Source organism: Mastacembelus armatus, chromosome 20 (genome assembly GCF_900324485.2).
Source record: "Mastacembelus armatus chromosome 20, fMasArm1.2, whole genome shotgun sequence".
Lineage (NCBI taxonomy): Eukaryota > Metazoa > Chordata > Actinopteri > Synbranchiformes > Mastacembelidae > Mastacembelus > Mastacembelus armatus.
Genome location: NC_046652.1, coordinates 18,633,261 through 18,651,115, shown reverse-complemented (window position 1 = coordinate 18,651,115; position 17,855 = coordinate 18,633,261). Strand labels below are relative to the sequence as shown.

Below are 17,855 nucleotides of genomic sequence, written 5' to 3'. Positions count from 1 at the left end.
GATGCTGCTACTACGAATCGTTATTGAATCACGATTACGCAAGAAACCGGAAGTTGTTTCCGAGAGGCGCGTGTTACTCGGCGTCTCACCTGCAGGCTCCCGTAGCTAACACCGGTCCGATTGGTAGTGGAAGGTCAAGGCTTTAGAGGTTTACTCAGACATCATTTTAGAAATGGAGAAACGAGGCTTGTCATCGGAAGTTGTCTCTGAACATCTGTCACGGGAATGTGGAGAAGCGAGAGGGTTTTCACAAGAACTATCAGGAAAGTTTGAGCTGAAAACGCCCCAGGTTGTTCTCGTCTGTCTGACACACACTTGGAATTAGAGGTGGCAAAAGTTGTAAACGAGGTAAGACACCTCTGACTGTCTGAGACACCCTTCATTCATTCATTCATTCATTCTTACTTAGTTAATGATATTAGCACAGTGTCTTCACATTCCACATGTGGTTTTGAGAGCTACTGTTTAGTATTTAATGAGTCACTTCCTGGTGGGGCCAACATGTGGCTGCAAAATGATGAAGGGGTCTCTGTCCACAAAAGGCCTACATGCTGCAGAAGGACCAATTGGGTCCATTTTAAAGGAGGTGCATCAGCCTTATCATGGAGCAAGATGCCAAATAAGTGATGTTGCTCATCTTTCTTTACACACAGTATGTTTCATCAAATGTGTTGAATTCATGTGTCATGCCTGTAATAGTCAGTGGTACAAAAACTGCTCATAAACTGTAAGGAAACATGCCAATAGGCTACACTGTAGAAATACTGCACTAAAAGTAAATGTGATCAAGAAAATGCAACACATGCAAGTATCAGAAGTATATGCTTCTTGAAACTGATAACTGATCATTCAGTACAGTAGAGATTATCAGCAGTATTTGATTGGAAGTGTAGCTTGTTTCAAGCTCTATAAACCGGACATTCATAATATATAAAATGAAGAGAAATCTAAAAGTCCAAATTATGTGAGATGTTCAGACTGGTAGCTCACTTTTTTTTTTTTGTTAGAATGAATCTTGTTATTTTTAAGGGAGCTCTGAACCTTAACCCCAGACCATACCATGCTGAATATATGGGCCATAAGCTTCACCTGGACCAGAATGAAAAACCTGTAATGTTTGGAGTGACCCATGTTTTAGCCATCGATGGGTTCAGCACAAAGAGTGAGAGTCCTTCCACAATGCCAACGAAAAACAACTTGTCCATCTATGGAGACGTTTTCAGGTCACACTAACAGTATCTCTGACAAAATGTTGTCATTTTGATTTGTCAATGTTTAGATGAATTTGTGTTTTAGCTAAAATAAATGTAAAATAATTAAAAAGACACATTATGACAAATCAACATGATCAAACCCTGTCATTTAAAATGTACATTGATGTAAAACAGAGAAAAGTTGTTCTGGTGTGTTCCTGGAAATTAATTAATATCTGGTTTGCTATTTCAGTTCAATATCCTCTATACCTTTAGTGTATTTAATAAAATGGAGAGGGAAAAACATTCCATGGCCGTCATATAACAAAAACATTTATTGCACAGTAAACATAGGGGGAAAGTGTTGCACAACTCTTGGATTTTAAACATATCCTTCTAAACTGCCTGCTGTGGAAAGTGACACTGCATCTCATTTTCTACATCCTTAGCAGTAACGTTTGTTCTTCAACTACCAAATAAGTTCACCACAACATTAAAACCACCAGGTGGGTCTAATGTCGTGACTCTGACCAGTCTGTGGCTACACTGCCCTATACACAGCAAACTGCCAAGCACTCTGGCTGTGATCGAAAGGCTTTAGAACCTACAGTGCATTGTGTCTTGCTGCATATGGGACTGTGTAGCGTCACACCAGTCAGAGCCACGTGACCCCTGTTGGATTTTAATGCTATGGTCGATCAGTGTATGAACATGTGCGTTTAAAAGTATAACAAACAATTAACAAAAAGTGCACCACTGTTGGCCAGAAATGAAAAGGACACTTTGCACAACTTCAAATAATTTCCCTCCTCTAGGCCTGCAGCGATCACCTATGTACGGTGGCCGACAAGGGCAAACGCGCTGCAACGGCCAAAACACCTGCAGAAGAGAAACGCCATGTTTGGCAGCATCCAGGTGAGTGTCGGTGTAGTGGCGCCAAGAAGACTGCCCGTTGCCACAAATGACACAAGAAGAAGAGACACTTCCGGTTTTAGAGAGGAAATACAGCTGTTTTTCCGTTTCAGCGCTGTAGAACTTTCTTTATTTAAAGTATAAATGAGGAAAGAAAATCAAGTCTAACTTTAAAAAGGTGTCTGACATTTTCATCACAGAATCAAAAAACGATTTCATTTTCGTTTTTTTTGTTTCTGTTTATAAAACCAAACTTCAAATACCAAAAACTACACGGACCGTGAATGCTCTTTGTTTAGAATCTGTTCGGATTGTTTCCTATTGTTTATTCCTTCATGTGCATTCATGTCCTGATGGGAATAATATCCCAGAACAAAACTGACTGGATGATAGTTTTGCTTTCAAAAGTCAGTGAAGACCAAAGGAACAAAGCCACAATCAATTGAAAAAGGAAAACCAGCACAGAATACCTCAGGGAACGTGTTTGCTCTGTGGTCCATATTTGAAGCTGACCTTGTGTTGGAATGTTTGGATTTCTTGTTTAATATTGTTGATCCATTCATGGCCTTATGGAAATATTGGACTGTTTTAGGATGGATTTGATCTGCACTATGTTGGGATATGTTTTCAGGGCTTCCAGCCAACCCAAGTCTGTTCAGTCTGTACTGACTGTATATTGTGTTCAGTAAAGCAAACATTTGGGATCATCTGTTGGCCAAATCTTTTCTTTAATGTCATGTTGAATTGCTTTGCTTGGTAAGATCATGTAAACCCATGAGGCAAGAAAAACTCGAAAGCATATTTCTATGTCTTCAAACTTCTGGTTCCATGACCCTCAGCTCTTTTCAATAATATCCATGGAAAAGTTCCTATCAGATCCTTTTTAGAACCAATATAGGATCTACTGAATATTCTTCAGTTTAATGCCAGCAGGGGCGGAGCCACAGGGATCAGGTGACCCAGGTACCTGAGAACAGGCGTTCAGACTCCATTTAGAGACGACAGAGCAGAAGGAGGAGACGTGGCTGAGGCAGGTGAGTGTTGATCCAACGTTGTTCTCTTCCTGTCACAGAGTCTGAGTGTTAGCACTTTGGTTCAGGTTAAGGCCAGAGTTAGACTGAGCTCAGGCTGAGGGACCAGGGAAGGTTTTACCAGGGACCTCACATCTGTGTGTGTTTAATGTGACTGGGACTGACCTGAACAGTCAGTGTTTCCCTCTCAGAAACTTCCCTCTAAACCACGTCCCAGAGATCAAAGGTCCATCAGGTTCCAAAGGTCTGGTACTTTACGATCTAAAGGCTTTTACCAGGCAGGTGGATTTAGAAAAACCTGAGCAGGTGAAGTGAACTCTGTTTAAAGAGCAGTGTAAAATGTTTGGTGGTCTAAATGCTGCTTTAAATAATTCTTCCCAGAAATAGAAATAGAAATGTCCTGATAGTGTTTTGTTATTCTAGCTCTAGCTCTAGGGGATACCGGCACGTAACACGATGCGAGTTTTCCTCCCAAAGCTCTCCCACTCTCAACAAAATCCAGCAACACTACTACACTTAAAGGAAACTATTTATTTTCTGAATAACATCAAATAAGAAACTAAAACACTCCATGAACCCAGAACAAACAACAAACAATAGTAGTAGTCCTACTATTTCCTAACAAAAAAAAAAACCCAACAAAAAGACTCCATGAATGAGGTGGCAGTCCTGGAAAAGTGAAGTTGGTGGGGAAGTGATGGCAAATTAAAAGTGGTCTCTGGTCTGTCAGTGTCTTGTGATGTCAGTAACTTGACACATCTGGATCTGGATTTAAAGGGGTGAGGGTGGTCTCTGGTCTGTCAGTGTCTTGTGATGTCAGTGATGTCAGTAACTCTGACACATCTGTATCTGGATTTAAAGGGGTGAGGGTGGTCTCTGGTCTGTCAGTGTCTTGTGATGTCAGTGATGTCAGTAACTCTGATACATCTGTATCTGGATTTAAAGGGGTGAGGGTGGTCTCTGGTCTGTCAGTGTCTAGTGATGTCAGTGATGTCAGTAACTCTGACACATCTGTATCTGGATTTAAAGGGGTGAGGGTGGTCTCTGGTCTGTCAGTGTCTTGTGATGTCAGTGATGTCAGTAACTCTCACGCATCTGGATCTAAAGGGGTGAGGGTTGTTTCTGGTCTGTCAGGGTCTTGTGATGTCAGTGATGTCAGTAACTCTGATACATCTGTATCTGGATTTAAAGGGGTGAGGGTGGTCTCTGGTCTGTCAGTGTCTTGTGATGTCAGTGATGTCAGTAACTCTGATACATCTGTATCTGGATTTAAAGGGGTGAGGGTGGTCTCTGGTCTGTCAGTGTTTTGTGATGTCAGTGATGTCAGTAACTCTCACGCATCTGGATCTAAAGGGGTGAGGGTTGTTTCTGGTCTGTCAGGGTCTTGTGATGTCAGTGATGTCAGTAACTCTGATACATCTGTATCTGGATTTAAAGGGGTGAGGGTGGTCTCTGGTCTGTCAGTGTCTTGTGATGTCAGTGATGTCAGTAACTCTGATACATCTGTATCTGGATTTAAAGGGGTGAGGGTTGTTTCTGGTCTGTCAGGGTCTTGTGATGTCAGTGATGTCAGTAACTCTGACACATCTGGATCTGGATTTAAAGGGGTGAGAGTGGTCTCTGGTCTGTCAGAGTCTTGTGATGTCAGTGATGTCAGTAACTCTGACACATCTGGATCTGGATTTAAAGGTTCTATCTGTTTAGTTTCTTTTCAGTCATTTTGTAGAGGTGAGAACTCTGACACAAAACATGTTGTTGTTGTTGTTTTTATGTAATAATCTAAAAATATAATGTCAGACCTTCTTGGGGGGTCAGGTTCTGGTTGGTGGGCCCAAAAATCAGCCTTAAAGGTCCAGCACACCTACAGTAAAATATTCCAAACGACATGACTGCCTCATTGCCAAGTCATACAGCAATTTGAAATGACAGTCAACAAGTATGTGGCCTCACATCTGTGTGTGTCTGTGGCTGTTGGTTAATGTGTGTTTGGCTGGGACTGACCTGAACACACTGGTCTGACTTCATTCCAGGACCAGGAGCGTCTTCAGTCTGACACTGAGGCTCTAACCCTCACTGACAGTCTCAGATAAACACTAATGTTGTTACTTGTTAGGTCAGTTCTTTAACAAATGGACTCAGAGGATGGACTTCTGTTGATTATATCAGAGGTTTACTTGCAAGGAGTAACAGTCATACAAGCACCTCAGCACAAAACCACCACAGGTCAGCACGTGCAGTAACATGGCTAGTGAACCAGCAAGGATCATAGCCCTCCCCTATAATAGTTAGGTTGGTAGTAGATTTGCACCAGTGTAGATCACGATCTTTCTCCCTGAAGTGAAATCTCTCAAAAACAGGTATAATTAGCACTATAAGGTGTGAAGAAAGGTGGAGCAACAGCAGGAGTAGGTGGCCTCACATAGGAAGCTATTTATACAGCACAATTCAAAGTGCTTTACAGTAATAAAAGACAAGTTAAATGTACATATGAAAAAAATCAAAACAGGAAACAGCAACTAGCAAAAATTGAACCTGAAATAAAATGAAAGGAGAATGAGTGCAGATAAAACACCTTAGACAAAACACTTTCAGTCGTCATATGCTGAGCTAAAAGGAGAAGTTTTTATCTTGGACTTAAACATTGCCAGAGATGAGGCCTGTCTAACATCATCAGGAAGACTATTCCAGGTTTTAGCTGCATAGAACTGAAACGCTGCTTCTCCCTGTTTAGTCCTGACTCTGGCCACGAGCAGAAGGCCTGTCCCTGATGGTCTCAGAGTTCGAGATGGTTCATATGGCATCAACATGTCAGAGATGTAATGTGGTGCTGAGCCATGAAGAGACTTATACACAAGCAGTGCTGTTTTAAAGTCTATTCTCTGAGGGACAGGAAGCCAGTGCAGAGATCTGAGAACAGGAGTAATGTGGTTGTACTTCCTCGTTCTACAGAGCAGCAGTGTTCTACTTTCTTCAGTCTTGTCTCTGTTTATTTGGAGAAAGTTGTTTTGCATCCACACAGTGATCTGTTCAATGCAGTGACACAGTGAATTGACTGGTCCATATTCATCACCCAAGATAGACCCCTGGGGGCACCCCACATGTCAACGCCATTTGGTCTCAGACACAGTTACCAGTTTCAATGAAATACTTCCTGTCTTCAAGATAGGACTTAAACCATTTCAGGACAGTACCAGAGATGCGTATCCAGTCCTCTAACCTTTGTAACAGGATCACATGGTCCACTGTGTCAAAAGCAGCACTTAGATCCAGCAGTACTAAGACAGAGACACTGCCAGCGTCGGTGTTCAGACGAATGTCATTTGTCACCTTGATGAGGGCAGTTTCAGTGCTGTGATGGGGCCTAGAACCTGACTGAAGATCATCAAAGCAGTTGTTTAGCAGGAGAAAGTCAGGAAGTTGTTGGTAAACAACTTTTTCAAGGACTTTGCCTAAAAACAGCAGGTTTGATATGGGCCGGTAGTTGTTCAGGACTGTGGCATCAGGACTGGTCTCCTTCAGGAGAGGCTTGATGACAGCAGGTTTCAAGGCCCTTGGAAATGTTCTAGACTGTAGTGAGTTATTAACTAACTAAGTGAGATGTGGTAACAAACTGCTTAGTGCTGATTTCAGAAATCTAGAGCGTCAAACATGGAGGCAGCAGGTGGGTGGACTCGGAACTGGAGATGGTCTCTTCAACTGTTTTGTCATTGACAGGTGTAAAATGTGTCAGTTCTACCAAGTGTCTCCTGGATGGCTGCAGAGTTGGGATCTGTGTTGGGCAGTTTCTTGCAGGTTTAATCCCTTGAACCTTGTCATTAAGAATAAAGCCAACTCATTGATTTAGATGTTGACATTAGTTCTGATGACAATGGAGACGGAGGGTTTCCCCTTTTTGGATTTCTGTTCATGGACTACCCCGTTAAGTTAAGCTAAGTAGCCGTTTGTTCTTTGTATGTGCTTGTCACCATGTTCTGTGTTCTAGTTTAGTCCCTGGTTTCATGTCTTTGCGTCCCTTGCAGCCTGGTGTGTCCCCTAGTGTGTGTGTGACCCAGACCCTCATGTCTTGTCCCTTTTGTTCATGTTGTCTTGTAATGTTGATTTTGATTTCTGTTAAAATAAAGTTTGCTTTCTGAACCTGAAGTACCAGAGTGGGCAAATCATTAGTCCTAATTAAGAGCCCCCTCGCGAATCTTGACAGGGTCCACACAAATCCGCTGAAACTAAAGGAGGAAACAACAGGCCATGACTTCCTGTGGACACAAAGTCCTTACCTGCTGAAGAATGCACAGAACAGAGGCCCAGCTTTAAAGACAGTTAGCTGCCTGCTCTGAGTCCAGTGTGGCTGGGATTTCCTGTTTGCTCAGCCTGGTCTGCGTCTCTTGGACTGAGAAACTTCAAACTGATCAGTGATTGATGTGAAATCAATAAAACCATGTTTGTGTTTGCAGAGGTCAGTACCACAGACAAAGACCAGAGTGTCCAGGATCCAGCTGTCTGTGTGTGAAGAGGGACTGGTCCAGACCTGATCCTATGATATTCAGTACTGAACCTGGATCCTGAGACCCACAGTAAGAGACAGGTCCTACTGTAAACTGAGCTGAAGATGAGTCCGTGTTGGACTGGGGTTCAGAATGAGTAGAAGTAGGAGTCCTGGGTGGATCCTTACTGAGCGAGCACAGGAAGAAAATATTTCTTCAGATATTTCACAGAACGTCTTTAGTTTGGTTTCTCACAATAAGACAAAGCTCATCTAACATCAAACATCATGACCTTAAGCTGTGAGGTGAAGAAAACCTGTTCCAGAAACACACAGCAGTGTTTTTCTCATGGACCTGTTCTGTGTAGTTTCCCTAAAGAGAACCAACAGGTGGACAGTAGCAGTGAGTGGAACAGACACTGCAGTCCTGCCCACACACTCCAGCCTGTGGATACACTAAATAAAGTGTGAAGTCAAATGTTAACAAGCAAAATATGGTTTTTGACTTGAAGTCCAACTTATTCCAAACTTTTCCTTTTTCAAATTTGTCATAATTACGTATCTTTGATTCATTTTTTGTTTGTGAACTCAGTGTTGATTTTAGTGTCTCACTCCATCTGTTCACACTCGGTTTAAATTGGACTCAGGGCAGCTGGAGTTTGTCTCCAGAAACATCTGGAATTCATCTGGATTTTTGTTATTTCATCATTGTCAGAACAGGCTCCGATTAAAAACTCCAACAAAAGTAGAAACAATAACACAACTGTTGACACTGGTCTCTGATCTCACCAGGGACTCACAATGGGACCAGGGGACATATTAGATATTCTAGAGGATCTGGGAGAAGATGAATTTAAAAAGTTCAAGTGGTTCCTGGAGCAGGAAGGCATCAGAAGGAGCCAGGTGGAGGGGGCAAGAAGATCTGACACTGTGAGTCTGATGGTGCAGAGATATGGACTTGATGGAGCTGTGGAGGAGACCAAGAAGGTGTTAGAGAAGATTCCCAGGAAGGACCTGGTGCAGAGTCTGTCAGACATCAGCTCAGGACCAGAAGGTCAGTAACAGGAAGAGGAAAGGACAGTGTTGTTTGTTTTTTTTAACAGAATTCAGGTTTTACCAGTTAGACTTTAATCCTGTCCAACAACCAGACAGTGGACTTGTTGAAATTCACTGAATTGGAATTTGCTTGAAAGTTCAGAAGGTTCATGTTGTGATTTAAGATGATATCACATTGGTGATGGAAACATTACACTGGTGCTGTTCTAAGAGAAAATCCTGGTCTTGGCTGGTGTTTCATTTGGAGCAGGAAGACATGCAGTGTTGTCCACCTGAGTCTGAGCATGTGGCCATTAAAAATGACACTAAACCAAATCCACATGAACGTAACTATGAAAATAACAGACACCCCCCTTTGTCTCTCACCAGGACCCCTCTGGTCTCAGACGTCTGAGGCTCACCCTCCTCATGACCCTTCAGCAGCTCCTCACACTAAAGGTAAATCTGCTTGTTTTGAATCAGTGGAAGACACAGATCACATCCCTGGACAGATGGATCAGACATGATAAGGCTGTAATTACAGTCACATAGTAAAAAGAAGCTGCATCTGGAGACATGTGCACTAATGCTTTTATGTTCTTCCCCATCTATGTTTGGCTCAGTTGTGGTGGTTCCAGTACCAGAGCCACAGTCCATCACATACTATCAGGAGATGCTCCGGTCAAACCTCAAAGACAGGTTCATGTGTGCAACACAAGGATGGACACAGAATAAGGATAAGCAGCGTCTGGATGAGATCTATACTGAACTGTACATCACAGCTGGAGCCTGCACACACATCAGCGAACAGCACGAGGTCAGGCAGCTTGAGATGGCAGGGAAGAAAACCGATACAGAGAAACCAGTGAAACCCAGTGACATGTTCAAACCTCCTCCTGAACAAGACAGACCCATAAAAACAGTGCTGACCAATGGGATCGCAGGAATTGGAAAAACATTCCTTGTGCACAAGTTTGTGTTGGACTGGGCCGAAGGACGAACCAATCAGGACGTGGATCTGCTTTTCCTCCTCACCTTCCGTCTCCTGAATCCACTGAAGGGAGACCAGTTCAGTCTGGCAGAGCTCCTGCATGAATGTATTAAGGAAACTGTTGGGATCAAGGAGGAGGCTCTGAATTTCATCTTTCAAAAGCTGCAGTCATCAGGAAACACCAACTATGACAAGAGTGAATTCAAGCTCCTGTTTATTTTGGATGGACTGGATGAGAGTCGCCTCCAGCTGGACTGTAGTACCGATAAAACTCAAAGACTTAAATTTAAAGTGACAGAGTCCACCTCAGTGGACGAGCTGCTGACAAACCTCATCAGGGGGAAACTGCTTCCCTCCGCTCGCCTCTGGATAACCACCAGACCTGCAGCAGCCAATCAGGTCCACCCAGATTTTGTGGACATAGTGACAGAGGTCAGAGGGTTCACAGACCAACAGAAGGAGGAGTACTTCAGGAAGAGGTTCACAGATGAGGAGTGGTCCAATAAACTCATTTCCCACATCAAGAGCTCACGAAGTCTCCACATCATGTGTCACATCCCGGTCTTCTGCTGGATCACTGCTACAGTTCTGGAGGATCTGTTGGAAAACAGAGAGGTGGAAGAGCTGCCCAAGACCCTGACTGAGATGTACGCAGAGTTCCTGTGGTTTCAGATCAAACAGAGGGAAAAGAAATACGGTTCAGAAAAGTGTTTTCAGGACATTAAGTCATTAGCAAAACTGGCTTTTCAGCAGCTGGAAAAAGGAAACCTGGTCTTTTATGAGAAAGACTTAAAAAAGAGCGGCATTGATGTCAGACAAGCCTCAGTGTACTCAGGAGTGTTCACAGAGATCTTTAAAGAGGAGAGGGGGAGGAAGAATGAAGCCATGATGTTCAGCTTTGTTCATCTGAGTGTTCAGGAGATTCTGGCTGCAGTCTACATGGTCCACTGTTACTCCAACAGGAAGACACAGGTACTGAAGAAGTTCCTGGGGGGAAAGTACAGATGGTTACCTCTTTTTATGGTTGATTTAACCCTAGATCACTTCCTGTTGGGAGCCATGGAGAAATCCCTGGACAGTAAAAGTGGCCACCTGGACCTGTTTGTCCGCTTCCTTCATGGCCTCTGTCTGGAGTCCAACCAGAGAGTCTTAGGAGGCCTGCTGGGTCAGACAGAGACCAGTCCAGAAACCATCCAGAGAGCCATCAACAACCTGAAGGAGATGAACAGAGATGATATCTCTCCTGACAGAAGCATCAACATCTTCCACTGTCTGATGGAGCTGAACGACCACTCAGTCCATCAGGAGATCCAAGAGTTCCTGAAGTCAGGGAACAGATCAGGGAAGAGACTCTCTGAAATCCAGTGCTCAGCTCTGGCCTACATGCTGCAGATGTCAGAGGAGGTTCTGGATGAGTTGGACCTGAACCAGTACAAGACATCAGACCAGGGACGACTGAGACTGATTCCAGCTGTGAGGAACTGCAGAAAGGCTGAGTAAGTCCAGATGTGCCCAAGTGAAAAAAATCTATTTTTGTATATTTTCTAAAGTATATTGAGTATACTTTTGAAATACTTTGAAATACTTGAAGTTGTGTTAAAATGAAACCAGTGAAGTTGCTGGAAGCTGCAGTATAAATCTGCTTTAGTACATGAAAAACCTATTTTTCACGTATTATTGGGTACTTTTGCTGCCCAAAATACTACACTACTGTTAAAATATACATGAAACATTTGAAGTTGACTTGTTGCAAATGTCCAAAATCTATAGTGACATTAAACTGACAGTGTATTACTAATAGACTTTGAGCCAAAGTAAATGTACTTGAAATATACTCTGAACTCATTTGAACTATGTATGAAATACAATAGAATGAGGTTTGAAATGTGACAAAAGTATGCAAAGTATATTTTTCCAAGTATTTGAGTATTTGTTGTGAAAATGAGCCACTGACTTTGTGTTAAATTGCAACCAAGTTGAACATGTTGCATTAAAAGACACAATGATATTGGATTGATATTCCTAGTAAATATAAGTCCACTATAAGCATCATTGTGTGTTTAATAAATACACCAACAATGCCCTCTGAATGGATTCTCCAAACACTGAGTCTGAAATGTAGATACTTTACTTAGATTCCAATCCAATGATGTTGGACTAAAAGCACGACTTCCTGTTAGCATGTTCTCAAACGCTCTTACTTTGAAAAGCCCAGTGCACTTTGAAGACGTTCTAAAAGGATTGAAAATAATCGGAACTCCTACACAAAGTCCAAAACCCGTCAGTCCAACAAATATTGATTTGAACTCTAACACTATTAAATCCAGCCATTTAAGGGCTTTGGAACAAAACAAGTCATTCAAGGTAACAACAATAACAATAAACAGGAACAACAGTTTGTGTTTTCTATTAGTGAGGTCAAAGTATTATTTGGCTGCACCACTATGGGACTAACATGGATTTTAGTGATCTTCAGGATTCTGCATAGTTCTCCGAAGAATTCTGTCCAAACATCCAAAATACATGAAGTAAACATGTAGTATGAAAGAGTATTTTGAAGTGAAACTTTGTCCACAGGAATTAGACCACTTCCAAGAGTCCACTTTCCCACAGCCAGGAACACATACATTGTGTACTTTAAATAAGTCTACTGAAATAGAGCTCAAGTTAAATGGAGGCATAGTATTATATTTGGAAGAGAATGAGACAATTTGAAGTAAAAACACAAACCATGAACAGACTTTTGGAAAATATCACTAAATATACTTCAAAATCTGTTGAAAGTAAAGTGCACTTTGAAGAAATCTGCTAAATGACTAATGAAGTAATGAGATCATTTCAATATACTTTGCAAACATTGACTTTGAATCTGCTTTTTTTGTCTCAGTAACTCTTTGACTAATCTTGTACTTTGGAGACTCACCAAAAATGTACTTTTACTACGTTTCAACACAAGCACAAATACACTTGGTAAAATGTGTGAACACACTTTATCTGCTAAAAGTAGAATTGAAGTCTGAAACAATAGATTGATTTTTCACTTGGGTGATCATCACCATAATGTTCCTCTTGTTTATTGTGAGAATGACAGCAGCTGGATTTTGTCCCAGATGTTCTTGAGCTGTTCCAAATGGTGTCAGTCCAAAAGCTGCAGATGTTCCTGTTGTTTTTTTCTCTCTGTCCAGTGAATGAACACAGTTCTTCTTTTTCTTTCCAATGGTTTTTCCATGGGACACATTTTTCTTCTGTTTCTCTTCACACACTGATGTTTTTCTGCCACATGTGGACAAATGTCCAACATTGGAATAAACGGGGACAGGCCTGTTGTGGAAGTTCCAAAGGAACTGAGTTTTCTCTGCTTCCTGTCCAAGATGAAAGCAGAACAAAGATGAAGCGTGTGCAGTGTGACAGAGAGTGAGAGGAATTCTTATTTCATGTCCAACCCACTGAGAGAAGATCAGGTGAACCACTGATGTGAAGACACAACAGGACATGTCCCTGTTTGACATCAAGTGATTCAACTCAATATATTGTCTCTGTCATAATAACAGCTTTTCTAATATATGTGTCCTCACAGACTTTCTGGCTGTGGACTCTCAGAGACTCACTGTGAAGTCGTGGCCTCAGCTCTGAAGTCCAACCCCTCCCATCTGACAGAACTGGACCTGAGTGGAAACGACCTGCAGGATCCAGGAGTGCAGCAGCTGTGTGGTGGACTGCAGAGTCCACACTGTAGACTGGAGACTCTGAGGTCAGTTGACTGACTGTTCCTATTGTAGATCTTAGATGTTGAATCCACAACTAAAGCTCCTGTGAATGTTGGTTGTTCCATTCAGTGTTTTCATTGTTCTTCTATTCTCAGCAGACTAAGAATGATTCCTTCAGTTTCACTTCATTTCACTGAGCTGTCTTCAATAATGTGTGTTCACTCATATTGAATAGTCATATTAATAATGATGTGTTTCTTTCTATAGAAGCTTTGAAGAACAGAGTGTCCCAAAAATGTCATCTGTCAGGAAGTTGTTCTGAATCCTTTGTGTTTCTAAACAAACTGTGGAAACAGTCCAAAGCTGAAACTGTTTCAACTGAAACTGTCCAGTGTTTGTCCAAGTTTGGATCCCAACAATATGTCAATATTGGACCAGACTAATATCTGACCTGATCCTCCTGAGAGCCAGAAGGAAAAAGGTTGGAATATTTCCATTTTGGAATAGAAGTGAAGACTTTGGGACGTGAGAAACAAAGTCCTCTTTCTTTTTGGGGAAGAACACGTCCCTGTAGTGGACATTGGGTCTTGCTTTGTCCCAAAAACCACACAATAAGCATCAGTTTGCTGACGATAATGTTGGATTTTCTCTGCATTTGTATCTGATTTTTCTCACTTGATGAAACTCAGAGAAACATATGACACAGTCAGTTGTCAACATCTATGAATGGGATTCCAAAGCTTGTGTTTAGTGGCCAATGACACAGTGGGGATCAGTCCCAACACAAGGACATGATGTGGTCTGTGCATTGGGACTGGGCCATTAGAAAGCAGTTGTCAGCCTGTTGTCATTGCCAAGGCCTCAAATCCTGATGCTGTGTGAAGAAGCTTTGAGTAGTTTTTGTTCCTGAACTGAAGCCAGCAGCTTTTGGTCCTGACACTGTCCACCCAGTTTGTTCCCTGATCCAAATCTCATTGTGAAGAACAAATCCACAGTGTCTCTATAAAGTTGATCCCATAGAAATGAAAGCACATGTGGAGCACAGAGACACACAGATGAAATCATGTGTCCAGGTGGTTGAGCTGTGTTTAGTGTCTGAGCTGCTGCTGCTGCTGCTGCTGCTTTACCTTTGTGCTGTGCTGAGGCTGCAGCCAATAAAGCCAGAGAAGAAGATGCAGAGAGGGAAGAGACAGGAGACAGGAGAGCCTGGGGGAGCTTCCTTGGCTCAGATAGAATAAGGAGGAACAATTCAATGCATTGTTTTGCTGCACTTTGGAACTGGGTCAACAAACTTTAAGCAGGAAACTTTAAAGCTGCACAGTGACAGTATGAGCCATCAACTAGATTGATTCTGCTGTTGGCTGGAAAGCAGCTTCTCTTCCCATGTGCTGACAATAATATCATGATATAGTCAGACTATTATTACTATTATTCTGACTGTTCTCATATTATTCTTCTCATTATTATCATTCTACATTTCCCTTCAGGGATTAATCAAGTTGATCTCATCTCATTATTCTGATGGAAATAAGAAGAATTGTCATCATCATCATCACCATCCTCATTGTCATCAACATCAGTGTCACATTGGATCTCCTTCTTTGCTTCTTTATTCAGGTTGAGGGGCTGCAGTTTGTCAGAGACCAGCTGTGGTTATCTGGCCTCAGCTCTGAAGTCCAACCCCTCCCATCTGAGACACCTGGACCTGAGTCGTAATAACCTGCAGGATCCAGGAGTGCAGCAGCTGCGTGGTGGACTGCAGAGTCCAGACTGTAGACTGGAGACTCTGAGGTCAGACCCCATGTTTAGGTTGTGTGCTGAGATGAATGTGATGTGAAAGTTGTGCTGACACTAAACTGCAGACATGAGGCTGATATTAGACTGATCCACACTGAGGATCTTCATGGGAAAGGCTGTTTTCCCTCTCAGAGAAATGTGGCTGCACAACATGAGTTTGTATAGATGGAGCCACAGGTGGAGCTGGCAGAGTTTCAGAGCTGAAGTCACTCCGTCTTTATTGAAGCAGCAGCATGTTGGCATTCATATTAATGACAGCTCTTTGTCCCTTTTAGGATGGGACTGCTTTGAACCTGCATCCTGTTGGCTTCAGCTGTTTGGAGTTTCCACTTTCTAAACTTCTACTTTCTAAACCTTCTTCAGCTCTGAACACATTCTGAAACATTCAACACTTTCAAGAGGAACTTTGGTTTCTAACGTCACATCTTTGCTTCTTTATTCAGGTTGGAGAGCTGTAGTTTGTCAGAGATCAGCTGTGGTTATCTGGCCTCAGCTCTGAAGTCCAACCCCTCCCATCTGAGAGAATTGGACCTGACTCACAACGACCTGCAGGATCCAGCAGTGCAGCAGCTGTGTGGTGGACTGCAGAGTCCAGCCTGTAGACTGGAGACTCTGAGGTCAGTTCACTGACTGTTTGTTCCTATTGTAGATCTTTAGTGTTGAATTATTGTTTGAACTCAGTGTTTGCACAGACATAACTTCTATTGAAGTTGATTTTCTTTTCCTGTCTTTGGATTTTTCTGAGGCTAAATTCAGTCTTTAGTCCCAAATGACTGAGTCTCACAGAAAGTTGGTCTCATTGTGTCTAATGAGTCACATGTGTCAGCAGAAAATCCTCTGAACTAATATTTGTTGGAAATGGATCCAGTTTCTTTGATGCAGTAGAAATATTTCTTTGATCATTGATATTGATGGTTGAGAAGACACACAGACAGGTGTGTTTCCATCACTTCAGAGGACATTCCATTGACTTCCATTGATTTCCTGGAGACAAAGCCAAACCAGAAGCACTACTTGGTGAACCCTAAGCACAAGCTGAACCTCAACTTCCAGACAGCTTCTTCCACACAGAAATCCAAACAGGTCCTGGACTAGATTATTGGCCCCCTTTTTCGATGTTGCCAAATGGATTTGGAGCAGGTGGTTGACCTTGGACTCACCTGTTGGGAGTCCCAGTTAGTGCAGCCTAATAATCCCTCATTCAGTCAGTTGAAATGGACAAAGTCCTGTGAGGACCCTCTGGTCCCAACATGTAAGAAACAGTAGATCAGTTGACAGACAAAGCATTACCTTGATCCATGTTGCTATTGGACCTTGATCTGTTGTCCAGTGGCCTCGGGCTCCACAGAACCCGACTCTATGGAAACTTTAGTGCCAAAGAGGAACAGTGTGTCAGTTGTGTGGAAATATTTTGGCTTTAAAGAAAGAAGATGCTGCGTGGCGTCAAAACCTGCCTTGCTACTGTTGCTGCCTCATGGGCCAAGACTAGCAAGGCTAAAAGGCCGAGCACCACTGTGTCAAATGAACCAATCCCACCCAACATGACCAGATGTTGGAAAGTTTAACTCCATATGAATCGAGTTTAAAACATCACATGGAAATTCCTGTTTCTCACAATGACTTTGAATTAAAGTCAGAGATTTTTCATCTTTCTGCACTTTCTTCTTCATGTTAATGTGACATCAATTCACACCTCAGCTAATTTCATCATAACAGCCTGGATGGACCAGTTTCTATTGACACTTGTGTTGTATTTATAATATTGTGTTGTTCTATTCATTGTTCATGTTTGTTCAATAAGAAAACAGGAAGTTGGTCTTTGCTTCTTTATTCAGGTTGGAGGGCTGCAGGTTGTCAGAGACCAGCTGTGGTTATCTGGTCTCAGCTCTGAAGTCCAACCCCTCCCATCTGAGGCACCTTGATCTGAGCGATAACAACTTGCAGGATCCAGGAGTGCAGCAGCTGTGTGGTGGACTGCAGAGTCCAGACTGTAGACTGGAGACTCTGAGGTCAGTTCACTGACTGTTTGTTCCTATTGTAGATCTTTAGTGTTGAATTATTGTTTGAACTCAGTGTTTGCACAGACATAACTTCTATTGAAGTTGATTTTCTTTTCCTGTCTTTGGATTTTTCTGAGGCTAAATTCAGTCTTTAGTCCCAAATGACTGAGTCTCACAGAAAGTTGGTCTCATTGTGTCTAAAGAGTCACATGTGTCAGCAGAAAATCCTCTGAACTAATATTTGTTGGAAATGGATCCAGTTTCTTTGATGCAGTAGAAATATTTCTTTGATCATTGATATTGATGGTTGAGAACACACACAGACAGGTGTGTTTCCATCACTTCAGAGGACATTCCATTGACTTCCATTGATTTCCTGGAGACAAAGCCAAACCAGAAGCACTACTTGGTGAACCCTAAGCACAAGCTGAACCTCAACTTCCAGACAGCTTCTTCGACACAGGAATCCAAACAGGTCCTGGACTAGATTATTGGCCCCCTTTTGGGGACACGTCCATTTCCAATCACCTTCCTGTCGTTCTTGAGATCCAGATTTCCTTGACTCCATGTAAATCCAGTATTTCAGCTCAGTCCTTGTCAGATTCCTCCACGGACTCCTGGGGAATTCAATGATGCATTTATGAAAACACATTTATCTACTTTGGATAGTTGAACTTCCTCACTGAGTCCACAGGATTTAATTTCATCTTTT

General features: G+C 42.3%; 1 protein-coding gene, 1 long non-coding RNA gene and 1 pseudogene across 2 annotated transcripts in view; 2 read left to right on the top strand and 1 right to left on the bottom strand.

Moving 5' to 3' along the window:
- LOC113121849 (uncharacterized) overlaps positions 1-17,855 on the bottom strand; it is a 1,077,549-nt gene that overhangs the window by 689,087 nt on the left and 370,607 nt on the right.
- LOC113121924 (uncharacterized) overlaps positions 1-17,855 on the top strand; it is a 308,641-nt gene that overhangs the window by 55,016 nt on the left and 235,770 nt on the right. The window lies entirely within an intron of this gene.
- Positions 1-17,855, top strand: part of LOC113121854 (uncharacterized) — a 957,344-nt pseudogene that overhangs the window by 734,070 nt on the left and 205,419 nt on the right.